The sequence below is a fragment of the Macrotis lagotis genome, chromosome 4, assembly GCF_037893015.1.
Source record: "Macrotis lagotis isolate mMagLag1 chromosome 4, bilby.v1.9.chrom.fasta, whole genome shotgun sequence".
In the NCBI taxonomy this organism is placed as follows: domain Eukaryota; kingdom Metazoa; phylum Chordata; class Mammalia; order Peramelemorphia; family Peramelidae; genus Macrotis; species Macrotis lagotis.
The window spans coordinates 198,235,531-198,253,854 of record NC_133661.1 but is presented as its reverse complement, the minus strand read 5'-3'; the positions used below and the strand labels follow the sequence as shown (position 1 = coordinate 198,253,854).

The following is an 18,324-nucleotide window of genomic DNA, read 5'->3' as shown; positions in this document are numbered from 1 at the left end:
CTACTTTGAAGACTGATGATGCCACTCCCTGAAAGGAATGCCGAAGGAAGGGACACATTTGGAAAAAAGACCTTCAAAGTTGCCTCCTCAGAAATACACCGGTGAAGCAAAAGGCTTCTACCACATTTTATAATGGACAATCTGTCCCTAAATTCTGCTTTTTCACATGAGGAGCATACTGCACTGTTTAGCTGCATATAGGAGTTGTAGCTTCTTCTACCAATTCCTCTTTTACTCAACTAGACAATTTTCAGTGCCAACTGTAACAAGAGCCATGAGGACACATCTCAGAACACATAACACATTTGGAAATAACTTCATTGGAGATATGCATTTCAAAGATCTCCTGCCACCACCATACATCTTCATTTTTCTTCCCTGATGATCTGTGGGGCCCCTTTCTTTGTGTAAGTTAGCAAGGGCAAAGGGCTTGAAAAGAATCTCATCAGCTGGGATCCTGAAAAGGTCTTGGAGAATGACCCAAATATTATTGCACAGGGGGAAGTAGGTAGTAAAGAATTCAAGCTACTTGATTGGCACTGTCAGTGGAAAATTTAACTGACCTTGTAGGAGAAAAAGAGCAAGAGAACAGAGACAAGCATTTAACCATCCCTTATATACACAGACCCCTGCCCACATACCAGCTCTGGGTCTGGCTCTGAAACAAGAGACAATGTTTCCTTCATGTTGAAATTGCATCAACAAAAAGCGTGCTTATATATTTATGGAAAAGAAAAACATGTATGTATAATAAACTATAAAATATGTAATATATAAATATATAATATATAAATATATTAATATATAATAAATTATAAAATATAATACAGAAGTAGATTATATGATATTATGACAGAATTCAAATATGATAGTTTGTGTGCAGTTATTGAAACAATTGAAATTAGTACCTAGTTATCAAGAGTAACTAAAATAAATTAAACATTTATTTATTTGACTGTTTAGTTTTTGTTGAATCTGTGATTTCATCAATCTAGGGAGCTATAAATGAGGAACTTCTAATACAGGTGAATGCATTCTCTGCAGCTTAGAGTCATAGCCAACTGCTGAGAATATGAGGGGATCATATGGTTTCTATGGTTTGTTTAGGCCACCATATAGCTTATATGTGTCAGAAACATGTGTGTGTGCACATATATATATATGTATGTATATATATATATATATATATATATATATATATATATATAAACCTTCATCCATTCATCTATCTGTCTGTCTATCTATCTATCTATCTATTTATCTATCTATGTTGGTAATATATGCAATATAGGAGTCATTCATATCCAATTCTAATAAAACAACACCAAATAAGCTTCTTAAGAGTCAGACACAATTGAAATAGCTAAAAACAAATAAATATATAGATATGTAAATATGTATTGTATAAATACATATGAATGCGTGATATATATGTATGTATATTTATACATACACATACATATACTCATGAGTTCTCCCATAGCCACAAAGTTACTATCAGAGTCTGATGGCCTCAGCTTTAGCATATCTGACCTCTAACCAAGTTCTCTATGTTATATGGTTATCTTAAAACCTAGCCTTTTCTCTTTATTTAATATATCAGCCAATGTATATATAACAAGCTTGTAAAACTCAATATGTCACCTTTCAGAAGAACTGATAAAAGTAGAGAACACTCTACCAATGTCTGTTTTTGCCTCTTTCCTTCAAGGGACTGCCTTTCCTTCTCTTTGCTCCATCAGGCTATGTCCTTTATATTCTTTAAGGTCAGTCTCAAAGTTCACCACATTTAGGAGTCCTCACTTGATTGAATTTCTTTTTTTGTTTGTTTGTTTTTTTTTCAAAATTCAAGAAATCTTTTATTGGTTATTTTTTAAGTCATTTATGCCATGAATTCATAGGGGATTGGTTCCAACAGCTCAGGTTCCTTGCCATTGGTTCTCACAAAGTGTGCTTCTCTGGGTGGAGCAGGCTGACGTTTTAGTTGAACCCAAGTGCCTTTTTCTTTGGCTTCTTTCTTCTTCTGGTCATTTTCCTTTACTCGCTTCAGGAAACTATCTCTGCTCTTAGAATGCTTAATATGCTCAATACGCACATTAATTCTCTTGGCTAGAATCTTGCCCTTAACCTGTTTGTTTACAACAATGCCTACAGCATGCTGTGTAATATTATAGACTCGTCCAGTCTTGCCATGGTAACATTTGTGGGGCATTCCTTGCTCAACTGTGCCCATACCCTTGATATCTACAATATCACCTTTCTTGTATATGCGCATATATGTAGCCAGAGGGACGACACCATGTTTTCGAAAGGGCCTAGAAAACATGTATCAAGTCCCTCTCCTTTTTCCTTTTGTGTTTGTCATTTTGGCAACTCACTGGAATATGGCGGAGCCGGCGGAAAAGCCTCACTTGATTGAATTTCAACCCCACTTATTGCTCTTTTATTGTATGTGTTCTGCATCTTTGGAAATATTTCATACTTTTATTTTTCTTTGTTTTGTTAAAGAAACAATTCTAGACTTTGAGTAATAAAACCTGGTTTTGAGATTGGGTTCTAATCTGTAATGGTTCTGAGTCTCAACTTTGTTATCTGTAAAATGGAAATAAAAAATTTAATTACTATTTAGCTTTAATTACTATTACAAGAAAACTTTTGTCACCTTAAAGCTATATACATATTGGGGATATTATTCTATTCTATATTACTTTATCATTATTTTCAAATTTCTTCACGATTCTATCACTCAACAAGATGGTAAGCTTTTTAAAGGTAGTTTCATTTAATTTTTTAAAGAAATATACATGCTTGGGGCAGCTAGGTGGCTCAGTGGATAGAGCACTGGCCCTGGAGTCAGGAGTACCTGAGTTCAAATTTGCCCTCAGACACTTAATAATGACCTAGCTGTGTGGCCTTGGGCAAGTCACTTAACCGCATTGTCTTGCAAAAACAAAAAAACAAAAAAAGAAATATAAATGCTTACATGAATAAATAGGAGAAAGAGGAAATCAATGAACTAAACATTCAACTAAAAAAACTAAAGAAAGAACAAATAAAAAAAACCCAATTAAATACCAAATTAGAAATTCCAAAAATTAAAGGAGAAATTAATAAAAATCAAAAGCAATAAATCCATTAATTAATAAATAAAACCAAGAGTTGGTTTTATGAAAAAAAACAGTAAAATTCATAAACCTCTGATTAATTTGCTTTAAAATAAAAAGAAAGTAGAAAGTCAAATTACCAGTATCATAAATGGAAAAAGTGAATTCACCATCTCATTGAGGAGGAAATTAAAGTAACAATTTGGAATTATTTTGCCCAACTGTATGTTAATAAATTTGATAATCTATGTGAAATGGATGAATATTTAGAAAAATATAAGTTGTCCAGGTTAAATGAAGAGGAAATTAAATACCTAAAAAACTCTATCTCATAAAAAGAAATTCAACAAGCCATTATTGAACTCCCTAAGAAAAAATCTCCAGGGTCAGACAGATTCACAAGTGAATTCTATCAAACATTTAAAGAACAGTTGGTTCTGATTCTATATAAGATCTTTGGCAAAATAGGTGAGGATGGAACTCTGCCTAACTCTTTCTATGAAATCAATATGGTGTTGAACCCTAAACCAGGAAGAGTCAAAACAGAGGAAGAAAATTAATAGACCTATATCCTTCATGAATATAGATGCAAAAATCTTAAATAAAATCTTAGCAAAGCAATTACAGAAAGTTATTCCTAGGATAATATACCATGACCAACACCTCACACTCTATACCAAGATAAGATCAAAATGGAGACAGGATTTAGACATAAAAGGCAATATTTTAAGTAAATTAGGAGATCAAGGAATAGTTTACCTATCAGATCTATGAAAAGGAAATTATGAGCAAGGAAGAGATGGAGAACATCATTAAAAACAAACTAGATAATTTTGATCACATTAAATTAAAAAAGCTTTTTCGCAGACAAAAACATTGTAACCAAGATCAAAAGAAATGAAGTAATTTGGGAAACAATTTTTACAACTAGTATTTCTAACAAAGGACTCATTTCTAAAATAGAGAGCTGAATCAAATTTATTTTTTAAAAAAAGCCATTCCCCAATTGACAAATAGTCAAAACATATGCAAAGGCAATTTACAGTTGAGGAAATCAAAGCAATCCATAGTCATATCAAAAATTGCTCTAAATCACTACTTATTAGAGAAATGCAAATTAAAACATGACTGAGGTACCACCTCACACCTCTCAGACTGGCCAGTATGACCAGAAAGGACAATGAGCAATGTTGAAAGGAATGTGTGAAATCAGGGACACTAATGTATTGGAGCTGTGGCCTAATGTGAAGCTGTGAACTCATCCAACCTTTCTGGAGAGCAATTTGGAATTACACCCAAAGGGCAATAAAAATGTGCAGACCCTTTGATCCAGCAATACCAGTACTGGGTCTATACCCTGAATAGATCATGAAAAATGGTAAAAAGATCACTTATACAAAACATTCATAGCAGTTCTGTTTGTAGTGGCAAAGAATTGGATATTGAATGAATGTTCATCAATTGGGGAATGGCTGAATAAATTATGGTATATGTATGTGATGGAGCCCTATTGTTCTATTAGAAACCAGGAGGGATAGGAATTCAGAGAAACCTAGAGTGATCTGCATGAACTGATGCTGAGCGAGATAAGCAAAACCAGAAGAACATTGTACACAATAACAGCAGCATAGGGTTGATGATTAATCTTAATGAACTTGCTCATTCCATCAGTGCAACAATCAGAAACAGTTTTGGGGTAACTGGGATGGGGAATACCAACTGTATCCAGAGAAAGAACTGTGGAGTTTGAACAAAGACCAAAGACAATTATATTTAATTTAAAAAATAAAGTTATCTTGTTATGTAATTTTGCTATCTCTTATATTATATTTTATTTATTTTTTTCCTTAAGAATATGATTTCTCTCTCAACAGTTTAGAGCAATGTATAGCATGGAAACAATGTAAAGAGTAACAGACTGTCTTCTCTGGGAGGTGTGGGAGGTGGGGGAGGGAAGAGAGATTAAGGGGAAAAGTGTAAAATTCATAAGTAAATAAATAATTTTTTTAAAGGGTTATTTTCTATCAGAAAAAAACTATATACAGTGTTTAGTGTTGTGTTCTACAAACACAAAGAGTTGAACACAACTAATGTTTGTCCTTCATTCTCGAAGAATACCCTGACATCAGGAAGGTGATGCCATGACAAGCACATGAATTGGATATTAGTGAAGGGTAGCCATGCTAAATCACTAGCTTCAATTTATCCTTCAGAGCCATCTAGGTCCAGTAGCCAAATATGAATCAGGAAGAGTGGAGATGACCCTCAATATGAAGCAATCAGTTTTAGGTGACTTGCCCAATTTCACACATTTAGTAAGTGAAAAATGACTGAATAACTTGCACATATCCTTTCCATTGTGGAACTCTTTCCTTGGAATCTCTGTTGTCCTTTCTTGGACATGACTCATATGGCCCACTATACATGGTCTGCTCTCATGTTTAACCTTGTTAAAATTACTGACTTTTCCTGTTTTTGCCTTCATCTTTCCCCTCTTGTCCTAGATTACCAGTTCAGGAATCATTGCACAACTAGTACTGCCATTGCTACTGGAAATGGTGTGTAAACCCTACTCCCCATCACTTCACTCATCATCCCTGTTACTTTCCAAACCGAAACTACCTACTTCCTGGTCACCATTTCCATATAATCATAAATAAGCTCCTTGAACGCAGGAGTTTATTTGTTTTTGTGTCTGTATATTCAGGACATGGTACAATATTTGTCATGGAGTAGAATTAAGAAATGCCTTTTCATTCATCCATTAATGTACTAAATTAAAAATAAAAATATGATTCTGGCAACAGTAAAGATAAGGACAAAATTAAAGAGAAGGGGGTAATAATCTCTAGATGAGATCAGGAAGACATGGTAGGTTGGATTTGCAATAAATATTGAAGAATGGGTAGAATTTGTACTTAGGAAAAGTGGAAGCATGATTTCTTCTTTTTTTTAGGTTTTTTTTTAGCAAGGCAATGGGGTTAAATGACTTGCCCAAGGCCACACATCTAGGTAATTATTAAGTGACTGAGACCAGATCTGAACTCAAGTACTCCTGACTTCAGGGCTGGTGCTCTATCCACTGCACCGCCTAGCTGCCCCTGAAGGATGATTTCAAAAAAGTAAAACAAGACCAATCCAACAAGTCAACCTGATTCATCAAAAATCTGCCAAGTTCAATACATATCAGATAATGGCTAGTTACTATGGCTACAAAGATAAATATGATAAAAATAATGAGAAAACAAAGGTGGGACTGAGCTCATTGGTGTATCAATTTGGCTGAACTAGAGCATTCCTGTAGAGTAGGGGGATCTTGAGCTTTTCTGAGTATCTTGACCTCTTTGGAAGTCTGGAGAGGTCTACAATAAAGTGTGGTTTCTGGTATATATCACTTCCTTAATAAACACTTGTTGACTTATAGAATTATAGAGCCTTCTCAGAATAGTGATTTTGTTTGTTTCATCATATTCAAAGGAAGTACTTAATTTTCATTAGAAGCAAGTAAAAATATAGATGTGATTTTTCCCCCCATTCTGGTTTATAGAAGCCATGAATTCTATTCATTGAACTCAGATTAAGAAACCCAATTGTAAAGTAACTGAATCAGTGCAGTATAGTATTAAGTATAAATTTACAAATATCAGAGGATTTGAACCCAGGATTCTTCTGACTCCAGTTCCACTGATCTTTCCACTTTATATAGAGATATCTGCAAGAAAATAAAAAGTTTAATGCCTAATCTGAAGTCTCACATCTTTACATTTTTGAATACTTCTTTCACAAAGAGAATCAGAAGTAAGCACCAATTTTGTTGTTTAGTTGTTTTTGTCAATACTGTCAATCACAATTCTGTGTGATTCTATTTGGGGTTTTTTGGGTGAAAATACTGGAATGGTATACCATTTCCTTCTCCAACTCATTTACAGATGAGGAAACTGAGGCAAATGGAGTTAAAGTGATTTGCTCTTGGTCACATAACTCATAAGTATCTGATGTTGGATTTGAACTCACAAAGATGAGTCTTCCTGAGTCCAGACCCAGCATTCTAAAGTGCGAAGCAATCTCAAAAATAAACGTATACCTTAATAGATATGAAATCTGTGTAAATGTTGAAAGATTATTGAATTTAAAGTTTAGAGGATCCAGTTCATATCTCAACTCTGGTCTTTTTATTTGGGTAACCTTGGAAAGTCACTTAATCTCTTGTGTTTGTGTTCATATCTGAACTAAGGACTCCAACTTCTTTTCAAGCATTTTGCCCTCTTCAAGCAAATGCTCTTGAACAGAAAACAGCATAATGAAATTTAATATTTTCTATATCTTGCTGTCAAACATGCAGTGATAAAGATGCAGTTAGATTTAGCACATTACTTGTGATGTCCAGTCTCTTCCTTTTTCCTGCCATTGTCAAATAATTGCCCTCTTTCTCTATACATGTGCTTATGTGTGTGTGTGTGTGTGTGTGTGTGTGTGTGTGTATGGAAATGAACACATATATGTATATATATGCATATGTGTTTATAAATAAACATCACTATACATATGATTATATATACATATAAAATACATGTGTATGATAATATCAACTGATAATTAAATAATATTTTATTCTTTGCAATGCCTACATATTTAGATCAGTATTAGTTGGTTTCATTATGACTTAGAACAGTAGTTCTCGCTTTTTGGTCTCAAGACACCCTTTACATAACTCTTAAAATTATTGAAAACCTCCCAAAATTTTTTTATGTGAATTCTATCAATATTTATCATATTAGCAATTAAAAACATCTCTATTATTATGAAAATAGCTTTGACTTTGTAGACCCCCAGAAAGGATTTTAGGGATTTACTGAGGGTTCCCAGATTGTTTAGATTTAGAGGCATAATTCAACACTGTTTTTCAATTGACCTCTTCTCTCCTCACCCAACAGCTACTATTTAGAAAGAAGAATACTTGAGTTCAAATCCTGCCTCTGCCATCACTAGCTCTGAGACTCTGGGAAATTTAATTAACCAATCAGTTTTCTCTCTGTAAAATGAAGGGTTTGGACTCAGAAACCTGTATGGTCTCTTCCAGTCTAAATTTATGATTCTATGACATTGTGATTCTTACTTTGGATCCCTATGAACATTTTCCCTCCAATCTTTCCCCAAATGACTGATTTACCTGTTTTTTATCTTCCTCTGTTGGTTAGATTTAAGAATTCCATAAACAAATTCTTCTCTAACCTTGGGACAGACACACACACAAAGAGTCTCGTCATAAATGTCTTCAACAGACTACTCTCTCCCCTGAGAAGCGTGGCTTAAATACTTAGGGAGCACAGCTGAACAAACTATTAAAAAAAAAACAGGAAAAGACTGGTGTGGTTGGCAATTGGGCCAGGGAGACCACATCAACCTTATCTCATGAATAGAAAGCCACTGATTCTCCCCAACTTCCCCTCCAATGCTGGAATCCAGGTCTCCAAGGATACATATAGAAATAGGACCTATATTTTCACTGCTGTTGGGAACACCCAGTGAGGCAACTCCCTCTTCCTAGGCAGGTCTATACTTTCTCTGGTATATGGTAAACATTTAATAAACTAGCTCTCTCTCTCTCTCTCTCTCTCTCTCACACACACACACACACACACACATACACACACACACACGTGTGTGTGTGTGTACATGTTTGTGCAGGAAATTTAGAGAACATGAAATTTTTTGACTTACTCTGCCATCTACCTAGAATTCTCTTCCCAATGATTTTTAGCATAATGTTTTCACCAAAATATTGTCAGATGCCTTCAACAAGGATGAAAACAGGCTCAAGGTCAGCTACCACACTGATGGCAAATTATTTGACTTGTAAAGGCTACAAGTCAGGACTAAAGTAGAAGGAGTGTTGGTGCATGTTTCTTTTTTTATTTGCAGATGATTGTACATTTAATGGAGCCTCTGAAGCTGAGATACAACAAAGTATGGATCAATTCTCTGATGCTTGTCTCCATCAGTCAGCACCACAACATCTATATGTAGAACCCTTGGTAATAACAAATAGAGAAACTTTGAATACTGTAAATAAATTCATTAATCTTGGCAGTTTTATTTCTAGGAATGTATACATAGGTGATGAGTTTGATACATGCATTATCAGAACTAGCTGAGTAAATGACAGGCTCCAAAAGAAAGTGGGGGAGAGAAGAAACATTAGATTTCCTACCAAATTTACAATCTACCGAGCTATGGTGCTGAACTTGTTGTAATACCTGTCAAACCTGGTCAATCTGCCAGTATCATACTAGAAACCTTAATCACTTTCATTTGAATTGTCTTAGGAAGAATCTGAGGGTCATCTGACAAGTTAAGGTACCTGACACTGATGTCCTTTCTTGAGTTAACCTGCCAAGCATTTAAACTCTACCTAAGAAAACACAACTCTGATGTGCTGGCCATATTGTTCAAATGCCAAACATATGTTTGCATTAAAGACTAATTTATAGAAAGTTCATACAAGGTAAATACTCAAAGAGAGAGGCCTCCTCAATGGCTAGGGTTGAGGAGAAATCATTTCAGTAGCACTGTTTATACCATACCATATGCCTATAATAACCTTTTTTTCTCTTTTTGAATGTTTCTATGTCTTTTAAATACCAGCTTGGATATTATCTCTTCAGAAAGCTTTCCCTGATCCCCACTGGTGTCTTTAGATCTCTCACAGTACTGTCTTCAAATTCTGATGAATTTCTCATCTAATATTCATGTAATGTTGTACATCTTAATTATCTACATTTTTTGTCACATTCCTTCTCTAAAATATAAGTTTTGTGAGTATAATGTAGCATATATATATATATGCATATATAGTTTCTCCTTGAACCTAACACAATGTTCTCTATACTTAAGAAATATTTGCAAAATAAATGAACTATAAAACATCAAATAAATGTGAGCTAGAGCTAATATAAATTATTTTATTCTGAACTGTAATTTATTTGGTATACAGAACTGTCAGTGAGAAAATTCCCTTTTTCAATTTAGAACAGCAATTATTCTATAGTTAATAGTCTTATAGAGTTGTCTGTAGGCATTAAGAAGTGAAAAGACTTGCCCAGATCACTTACAAAACAGATTTCAGATGTCCCTTTTGTGTGACCTTCCATTACTGTTCTGTCAGTTCATGGATATGGTATGCTACTATACCCACTTGGTTCAAATCAGTCATTGGATCAAGCTCATAGATGGTTAGTAATTAGTTAGCCTGCAACAGGGAGGATGCTCGGGTTGGAAGTTTTTTAACTATGAGCCCCAAGAAAGGAGTCACTTTGACCTACTGGCTTGTTCATTTTTAACTCAACCCTAAAGCCCAAAACTGAAAACAAACAAAACTCTTAATTCACTCTGTGGCCCGGGGCCCTATAATTTTCATCTCAATCAGGTCCAGTTTGGTCTCTAAAAGAAAAGTGGCCTTCCCTGGGACTAGCAGCAAGTAAGGTAAGCCATTTCAGTGGTTCTAAGACCTGGCCCCAAACCCAGCCACCTAAACTGAACCCACACCTAAGGAAAGTGGGTGAAAAGGTGGGTTTAGTGTAAGTTCATTTTGTTGACACATGTTCATTCTCATTTCCCAGATTCTTGAGATCCAGATGAGTTGGTTTCTTACCCTAACTGGGAATAAGCTCTCAGGAATTTTATGGCATACTTCCTCCTGCTCTTCTCAGATAGCCAACCCTGTCTACAAAAGAAATAATTGAGTGCTGTGACATTGTTGGGCAGGCATCTAAATGTAAACATCATGAGGATGATTTGAGAATACCATTATTATCTTATGATCTGGTACTTTTGACTTTATCCACAATGTGGTGTAGTGAAAAGGGTCCTGGATTTGGCAGGAAACCAGGGTTTCAATCCATTGAAAGGTCTCTTACTTCCAAATGACCTATTGAAGTATCTATCTTTTCTAGAGTTCAATTTCCTCAAATGTGAAATAAAAGGAAGGAAACAAGAATTTATTAAGTACCTAATGTGTACCAGACTCTATATTAAATTTTTGAAAATATTACCTAATTTTATACTTACCAAAACCCTAAGGGCAGATACTATTTTTCTCCTATTTTACAGTTAAGGAAATGACTTGGATATTATCTTTCCAGAGAGCTTTCCCTGATTCCCAGTGATAGCAATGACCTTGTCTTTGGATCTCACACACAGCACTGTGTCTTCAAACTCTATGGTGAATTTCTCATATAATATTCACATAATGTTGTACATTTTAATTATCTACATACTTCCCCAGGATAGCCCATCTTGTTCAATGACTTCCCAGGAATAACCCAACTTGTAAGTATCAAAGGCTTGACTCCAGGACCTAGACATTGCTAATAAAAATATATTATATAGACAGATTGAGAAAGAAAGATGAAAACAGCAGATAGATAGATGTTAGATAGATCCATAGATCCATAGATAGAACCATAAATAAATCCATAGCCAGATACATAGATAGATAAGATTGGACTAGATAAGGGGTACTTTAGGACCTACAAATTTAAAAATATATAGGCATATATAGAGAATTATATTTCAATATAAATAGTTTCTTTGTGAATCTATTTGCTTACTTTATGCTTTTAAAAAATTTGAGAAGCAATCTATAGGCTTCGCCAAACTATGAAGTTATCCAAGAATCCTTACATGATATTTATGACCTTTTCTAGGAATACATTCTTTTTTTTCTTTAGGTTTTTTTTGCAAGGTAAACGGGGTTAAGTGGCTTGCCCAGGGCCACACAGCTAGGTAATTATTAAGTGTCTGAGATCGGATTTGAACCCAGGTACTCCTGACTCCAGGGCCGGTGCTTTATCCATTACTCCACCTAGCCACCCCTCTAGGACTAAATTCTAATTCTAGACCTCCTTTTCCTTTTTTTATTTTTCTTTTCTTTCCTTGGCTTGAATCAATGCAAACTATAATTTGGGAATCTCAGTCATACCTTAGATGATCATTAACTACCACTGACTTCTCTCTCCGACCAACAAAATAAATAAATAAATAAATGAAACCCAGGAATCTTTAATAAATCAGAGTAAATGAGGCCAAACTAACCAGTCAACCAACCAAATCAAGTACCAGCATAAAAACAACTGCCCAGAAAGCTAAAAACTCAGGATTGTTTGGAAGGGGAATTGAATAGACAGCTGAAGCCATGCCTTTCCTAGCATCTTACTTGACAATATGAGGAAAATCAGAAAACCCTGAACCATCAACCATACTCATATATACATAAAGTCGGTTGGTCATAAACCAAATGGAAACCTTGTACCTTTTCTATAGCTATCCAAATTAATGGTTGATTACTAGCAGGTGCCAATTTGTCAATGAGCTTAATCCTGCAAATAATAATTTATGGGGATTTACTTTTAAAAAGATAACTGCTGCTTGCCTTATATATTTCTCTTCTTTTTTATATTTTTGGTTTATTTATTTTCCATTATTACAATAATTTTGTTGTGAGATTAAACATAAACCCCCCTCTACCCCCCAAAAGATAGAGAAACCTCAAGAATAGTGAGGGAGATAAAAATGTGTATTTCAGTCTGTGTTCCAATTCAAATGGCTCTGTCTCTGGGATGAGTTGCTTCCTTATCATAAGTCCACCAGAGAAATTGCTTCACTGTTTTTCCTACAGTTACTATCACTAGCTATATTTTCCTCCATTCTATTACTCCCCACTCTCATTTATTCTCTTCCCCCTCTTCTTTCACCTGTCCCTGCTCAGAAATGAATTGTATCCAAGTACCCTTTCCCATGATCTTTCCTCTCTTCTATCACCTACGCCCACACCACTTTGCCTCACTGCATTCCCCATTATCCAATCCCTTTCATCTCATTTTTCTCTAGGTAGGATAGATTTCTCTACCCTATTAGTGTGTGTGTAATTTCTTCTCTGAGCCATTTCTGATGAGAATGAAGGCTCACCCATTCCCCCTCACCTTCTCCCATTCCACTCCATTGCAAAAAGCTTTATCTTGATTCTTATGTGAAATATCTTAGCCCCCTTCTTCCTCTACTTTCCCTTTCTCCCAGTACTTTCCTTTAGCACCCACTGACTCCATCTTATTACTATATCATACCATTATTTTCAATTCCTGTCTGTGCCTTGTCTATATATATATATATATATATATATATATATATATATATATATATATATGTTCCTTCTAATTGTTCTTATGAATGGTAAAGTTTATATGAATTATCAGTATCTTCTTCCCATGCAGAAATGCAAAGAGTTCAACATCATTAAGTTCCTCATAATTAGTCCTTTTCATTCACCCCCTCTATGGTTCACCTGAATCCTGTACTTAATGATCAAACTTTCTGTTCAGCTCTAGTTGTTTCAATAGAAAAGAATGACCCTTTTTCATTGAAAATCCATCTTTTCTCCTGAAAGGGGACGTTCAGTTTTTCTGGGTAGTTGAATCTCGATTGTAAACCAAGATCTTTTGCCTTCTGGAATATCATGAGCCTTTAATATAGATGGGGCCAAATCCTGTGTAATCCTGACTGTAGAGCCATGGTAGTTAAATTGCTTGTTTCTGGCAGCTTTCAGAATTTTCTCTTTGACTTGGGAGTTTTGGAATTTGTCTATAATATTCCTGGGAGTTTTTCTTTTGGGATCTCTTTCAGGAGGTAATCAGTGAATTCCTTTGATTTCTATTTTTACCCTCTGTTTCTAGGATCTCAGAGCAATTTTGCTGTATCATTTCTTGAAAAATGAAGTCTAGGCTCTTTTCCTGGTTGTGATTTTCAGGTAGCCCAATAATTTTTAAATTATGTCCTCTGGATCTATTTTGAGGTCAGTTGTTTTGCCAATGAGATGTTTGATATTTTCTTCTAATTTTTGGTTCTTTTGGTGTAGTTTTATTTCTTCCTGATTTCTTGCAAAATCATTGGCTTCCTTTATTTCATTCTACTTTTGAAGGAGTTATTTTCTTCAGAGAGGTTTTTTAATCTCTTTTTCCAATTGGCCAATTCTGCTTTTTAAAGCATTCTTCTCCTCATTTGCCTTGTGTGTTAGTTTTTCCATTTAGCCAAAACTGTTTTTTAGCGAGTTATTTTCTTCAGTATTTTTTTTGTATTTCTTTCACCAAGCTGATAACTTGCTTCTCATGATTTATCTGCATCACTCTCATTTCTCCTCCCAACTTTTCCTCTAACTCCCTTAATTGCTTTTTAAAGTCTTTTTTTGAGATCATCCATAGCCTGATCCCATTTTCTATTTCACTTGGTGGTTTTGAATACAGAAGCTTATACTTTGATATCTTCTGAGTATATATTTTGATCCTCCATGGGACCAAAGTAATTTTCTGTGGTCAAATTGTTCTTTTTCTGTTGTTTACTCATTTCCTCAGTCTAAGACTGATTTACCGCACTTCCAAGGCTTTGGGGGTTTTTTGGGACACCCCACTGGGACCTTAATTCCTAAATGGTCTTATGAGAGACCCTGACTTCTCTCTTGCCTGTGTTCTGGTATGTAGACGACCGCAGGTCCTTCCCTCTGCCCTGAAGCTGTGAGGAGGTTTCCTGCTTGGCTATGGTAATATGGGGCCCAGACTGGGACTGGATATAAGTATAGGCAAACAGCAGAGTCCTGACCCAGGGAGAGCAAAGAGACCTCTGCATTCTCCCCTAACCCCCTTTACCTACTGTGGACTGGGAGTTTTGAAGTGCTGGGTGGTTTCCCTGATTACTGTTGCAAGTTCTCACTGCAGGACTGTTCTAAGGCCAGTGCCTCACTCTGGTGCAACAAAGCTCTCTCAGCATCCTGTCAGGCTGTCCGCTGTGATCCCTTGGCCAAGAAGTTTGGAAACTGCCCACTCTGACATGGACCCAAGTGCCCCCAGGCACCCAGGCACTACACGGGACTGTTCCTGGAAGACTGGAGCTAGTTTGCTCCTGCCTGGTTCTCTGTGCTGTAGCTGCACTGTGGCTGTGCTGGGCTTCTTTTCATCCCCGGTTCTGGTAAAACAGATCTTTCCAGTGGACCATCTAAGCTGTTTTGGACTGGGAAATTGTGTCACTCAGTCTTTCTGTGGGTTCTGTCCCTCTAAATTTTGGCTAGAGTCATAATTTGTCAATTTATGGAGTTTTGGGGGGAATGAGCTTTTGGGGAATTCCTGCCTATACATGGCCATCTTGGGTCCACCCCATCATTTTCTTTTCTTACAGATTTGTTGCAATAAATAATCCTCTGAGGATTGAAAATTTGGAAAGGAAGATAGAGAATTTAAAATATGAACAGGTAAGTTGAAAATAGTTTGTTTCCCTGTCATGGCTACAGAAATGGTTGAAGGAATCAGTAGCTTAAAAAAGGTCGTTTTTATATAGATACTGCAACTTAATTTGTGAAGTAAAAAACAGAAAAGGAACAAGAATCTGTTAAGAGCCTAAAGTGTTAAGTACTTTACAAATATGATCTCATTGCTCTTCCCAAGAATCCAGAATGTATTAATTTCATTTTTATAATTGAGGAAAGAAAGGAAGATAGAAGTTCATTGATTTACCCAGTCACACTTTGCTTTATGTACTAAAGGATAGTTGCTTTTTTCTCTTCTTTACAATATAACAAGAGGATAAACTGAGTAGTTTCTAGAGAGGCAACCTCAGACACAAAGTCTTTTCAAATGATGACTTTGATGAAATACTTATGACTTGGCATTTTTGGTTTTGATTTTTGATTTTAATTTTATTTTTTCCAATTATATGCAAAGATAGTTTTCAACATGAAACCTTTTACAAACTTTTCAGTTCCACATTTTTCTACCACTCTCCCTTCCCTTGCCCCTCCCCGGGGTAGTAAAAATCTTATAAAGGTTACTATACATGTAAAAATCCTGATGAACATACTTTCATATGCACAAGAGAAATTAGAACTAAGGGGGTGGGGGAAAACTATGAAAAAAAGAAAAAAGATACCAAATTTAAAAGTGAACATAAAATGATCATAGTAATCTGCTATTTGATAAATCCAAAGAGTCTAGCGATTAGGATAAAAATTCACTCTTTGATGAAAGCTTTTGGGGAAATTGGAAGTTAGTAAGGAAGAAACAGATTGGACCAACACCTCACACCCTATACCAAGATCAGATCCAAATGGATAAAGGATTTAGACATAAAAAACAATATGATAAGGAAACTAGAAGATCAAGGAGTAGTTTACTTGTCAGACCTATGGAAAGGGAAGCAGTTTTTGACCAAGGAAGAGATGGAGAACATCATTAAAAACAAACTAGATAATTTTTATTACTTTAAATTTAAAAAGCTTTTGTACAGACAAAAACACTGTAACCAAGATCAAAAGAAATGTAATTTGGGAAACAATTTTTACCACTAGTATTTATGGCAAAGGACTCATTTCTAAAATATACAGAGAACTGAGTCAAATTTGCAAAAAAAACAAGCCATTCCCCAATTGACAAATGGTCAAAGGATATGCAAAGGCAATTTACAGTTGAGGAAATCAAAGCAATCCATAGTTATATGAAAAATTGCTCTAAATCATTACTTATTAGAGAAATGCAAATTAAAGTATCACTGAGATACCACCTCACACCTCTCAGACTGGCCAATATGACCAGAAAGGACAATGAGCAATGTTGGAAGGGATGTGAGAAATCTGGGACACTAATCCATTGTTGGTGGAACTGTGAACTCATCCAACCTTTCTGGAGAGCAATTTGAAATCATGCCCAAAGGGCAACAAAAATGTGCATACCCTTTGATCCAGCAATACCAGTACTGGGTCTATATCCTGAAGAGATTATGAAAAAGGATAAAAACATCACTTGTACAAAAAAATATTCATAGCAGCCCTGTTTTTTGGTGGCAAAAAATTGGAAATTAAGTGAATGTCCTTCAATTGGGAATGACTTAAGAAACTGTGGTATATGTATGTCATGGAACATTATTTGTTCTATTAGAAACCAGGAGGAATGGGAATTAAGGAAAGCCTAGAAGGATTTGCTTCAACTGATGCTGAGTGAGATGAGCAGAACCAGAAAAACATTGTACACCCTAACAGCAACATGGGAGTGATGATAAACCTTGATGTACTTGATCATACCTTCAGGGCAACAATCAGGCACAATTTTGTGGTATTTGGGATGGAAAATACTATCTGTATCCAGAGAAAGAATTGTGGAGTTTGAACAAAGATCAAGGACCATTACCTTCAATTTAGAAAAAAATGTTATTTTATTATGTAATTTTTCTATCTCTTATACTTTATTTTTCTTCCTTAAGGATATGATTTCTCTTATCACATTCAACTGAGATCAATGTATACCATGGAAACAATATAAAGACTAACAGAATGCCTTCTGTGGGGGGTCAGGCGAGGGACGTAAGAATGGGGGGACAATTGTAAAACTCAAAATAAATAAAATCTTTCTAAAAAATAACAGGGATCTATTAAGGACTCCTGAACTCAGTGTAGTAGAGTCACCTATTTGTTTACATTTTTGTTGCTTGGCTCAGTTGAATAAACAAAACTTTTTATGGTCCTAAAAAAAAAGTGAACATAGCATGTTTTGCTCTGCATTCAGACTCCATAGTTTTCATTTTCCATCACTGGACTCTCAGGATTGTTCTTGATCACTGAACTGCTGAGAGAAGCTACTGGATCCATCATAGCTGATCATCTCACAGTGTTGCTGTTATTATTTACAATGTTCTCCTGGTTCTGCTCCCTTCACTCACTTCATTTTGCTTTGCTCAGTTTGTGCAAGTCTTTCCAGACTTTTCTGAGGTCCAGCTCCTCACGATTTCTTAGGAAACAACAGTGCTCCATCACATTCATATACCAGAGCACTTCAGCTGTTACTCAATTGATGGGTATTCCCTCAATTTCCAATTCTTTGGCACTACATAAAAATGATTCAGTGTTCTAAACATTATCAGCAGTAAAGGGGGAAGGGGAAAAGAGAAGAGGAGAAACTAATATTGCTGTACTTTTTGTGTAGGAAAATGTGTTCCAAAAAAAAAAAAAAACTATGTTTAACTGATAGGTCTTTTACTATTTTAAATTCCCCCAGATTTTCCTTTTATAAACTTATAAATCCTTTTATAAAATAAAATACCAACTACCTCTAGTGTCAGTCTGATAAATTTAATATTTCTATAATTTCTCCTCTTACCTGGTTCCTTTTCCTCTCTTCCCTTCCTCTTCCTC

General features: G+C 35.4%; 1 pseudogene; it reads right to left on the bottom strand.

Moving 5' to 3' along the window:
* Window positions 1-1,845: 1,845 nt before the first annotated feature.
* On the bottom strand, window positions 1,846-2,365 carry LOC141520259 (large ribosomal subunit protein eL21-like; annotated as a pseudogene).
* Between the last annotated feature and the right edge of the window lie 15,959 nt (window positions 2,366-18,324).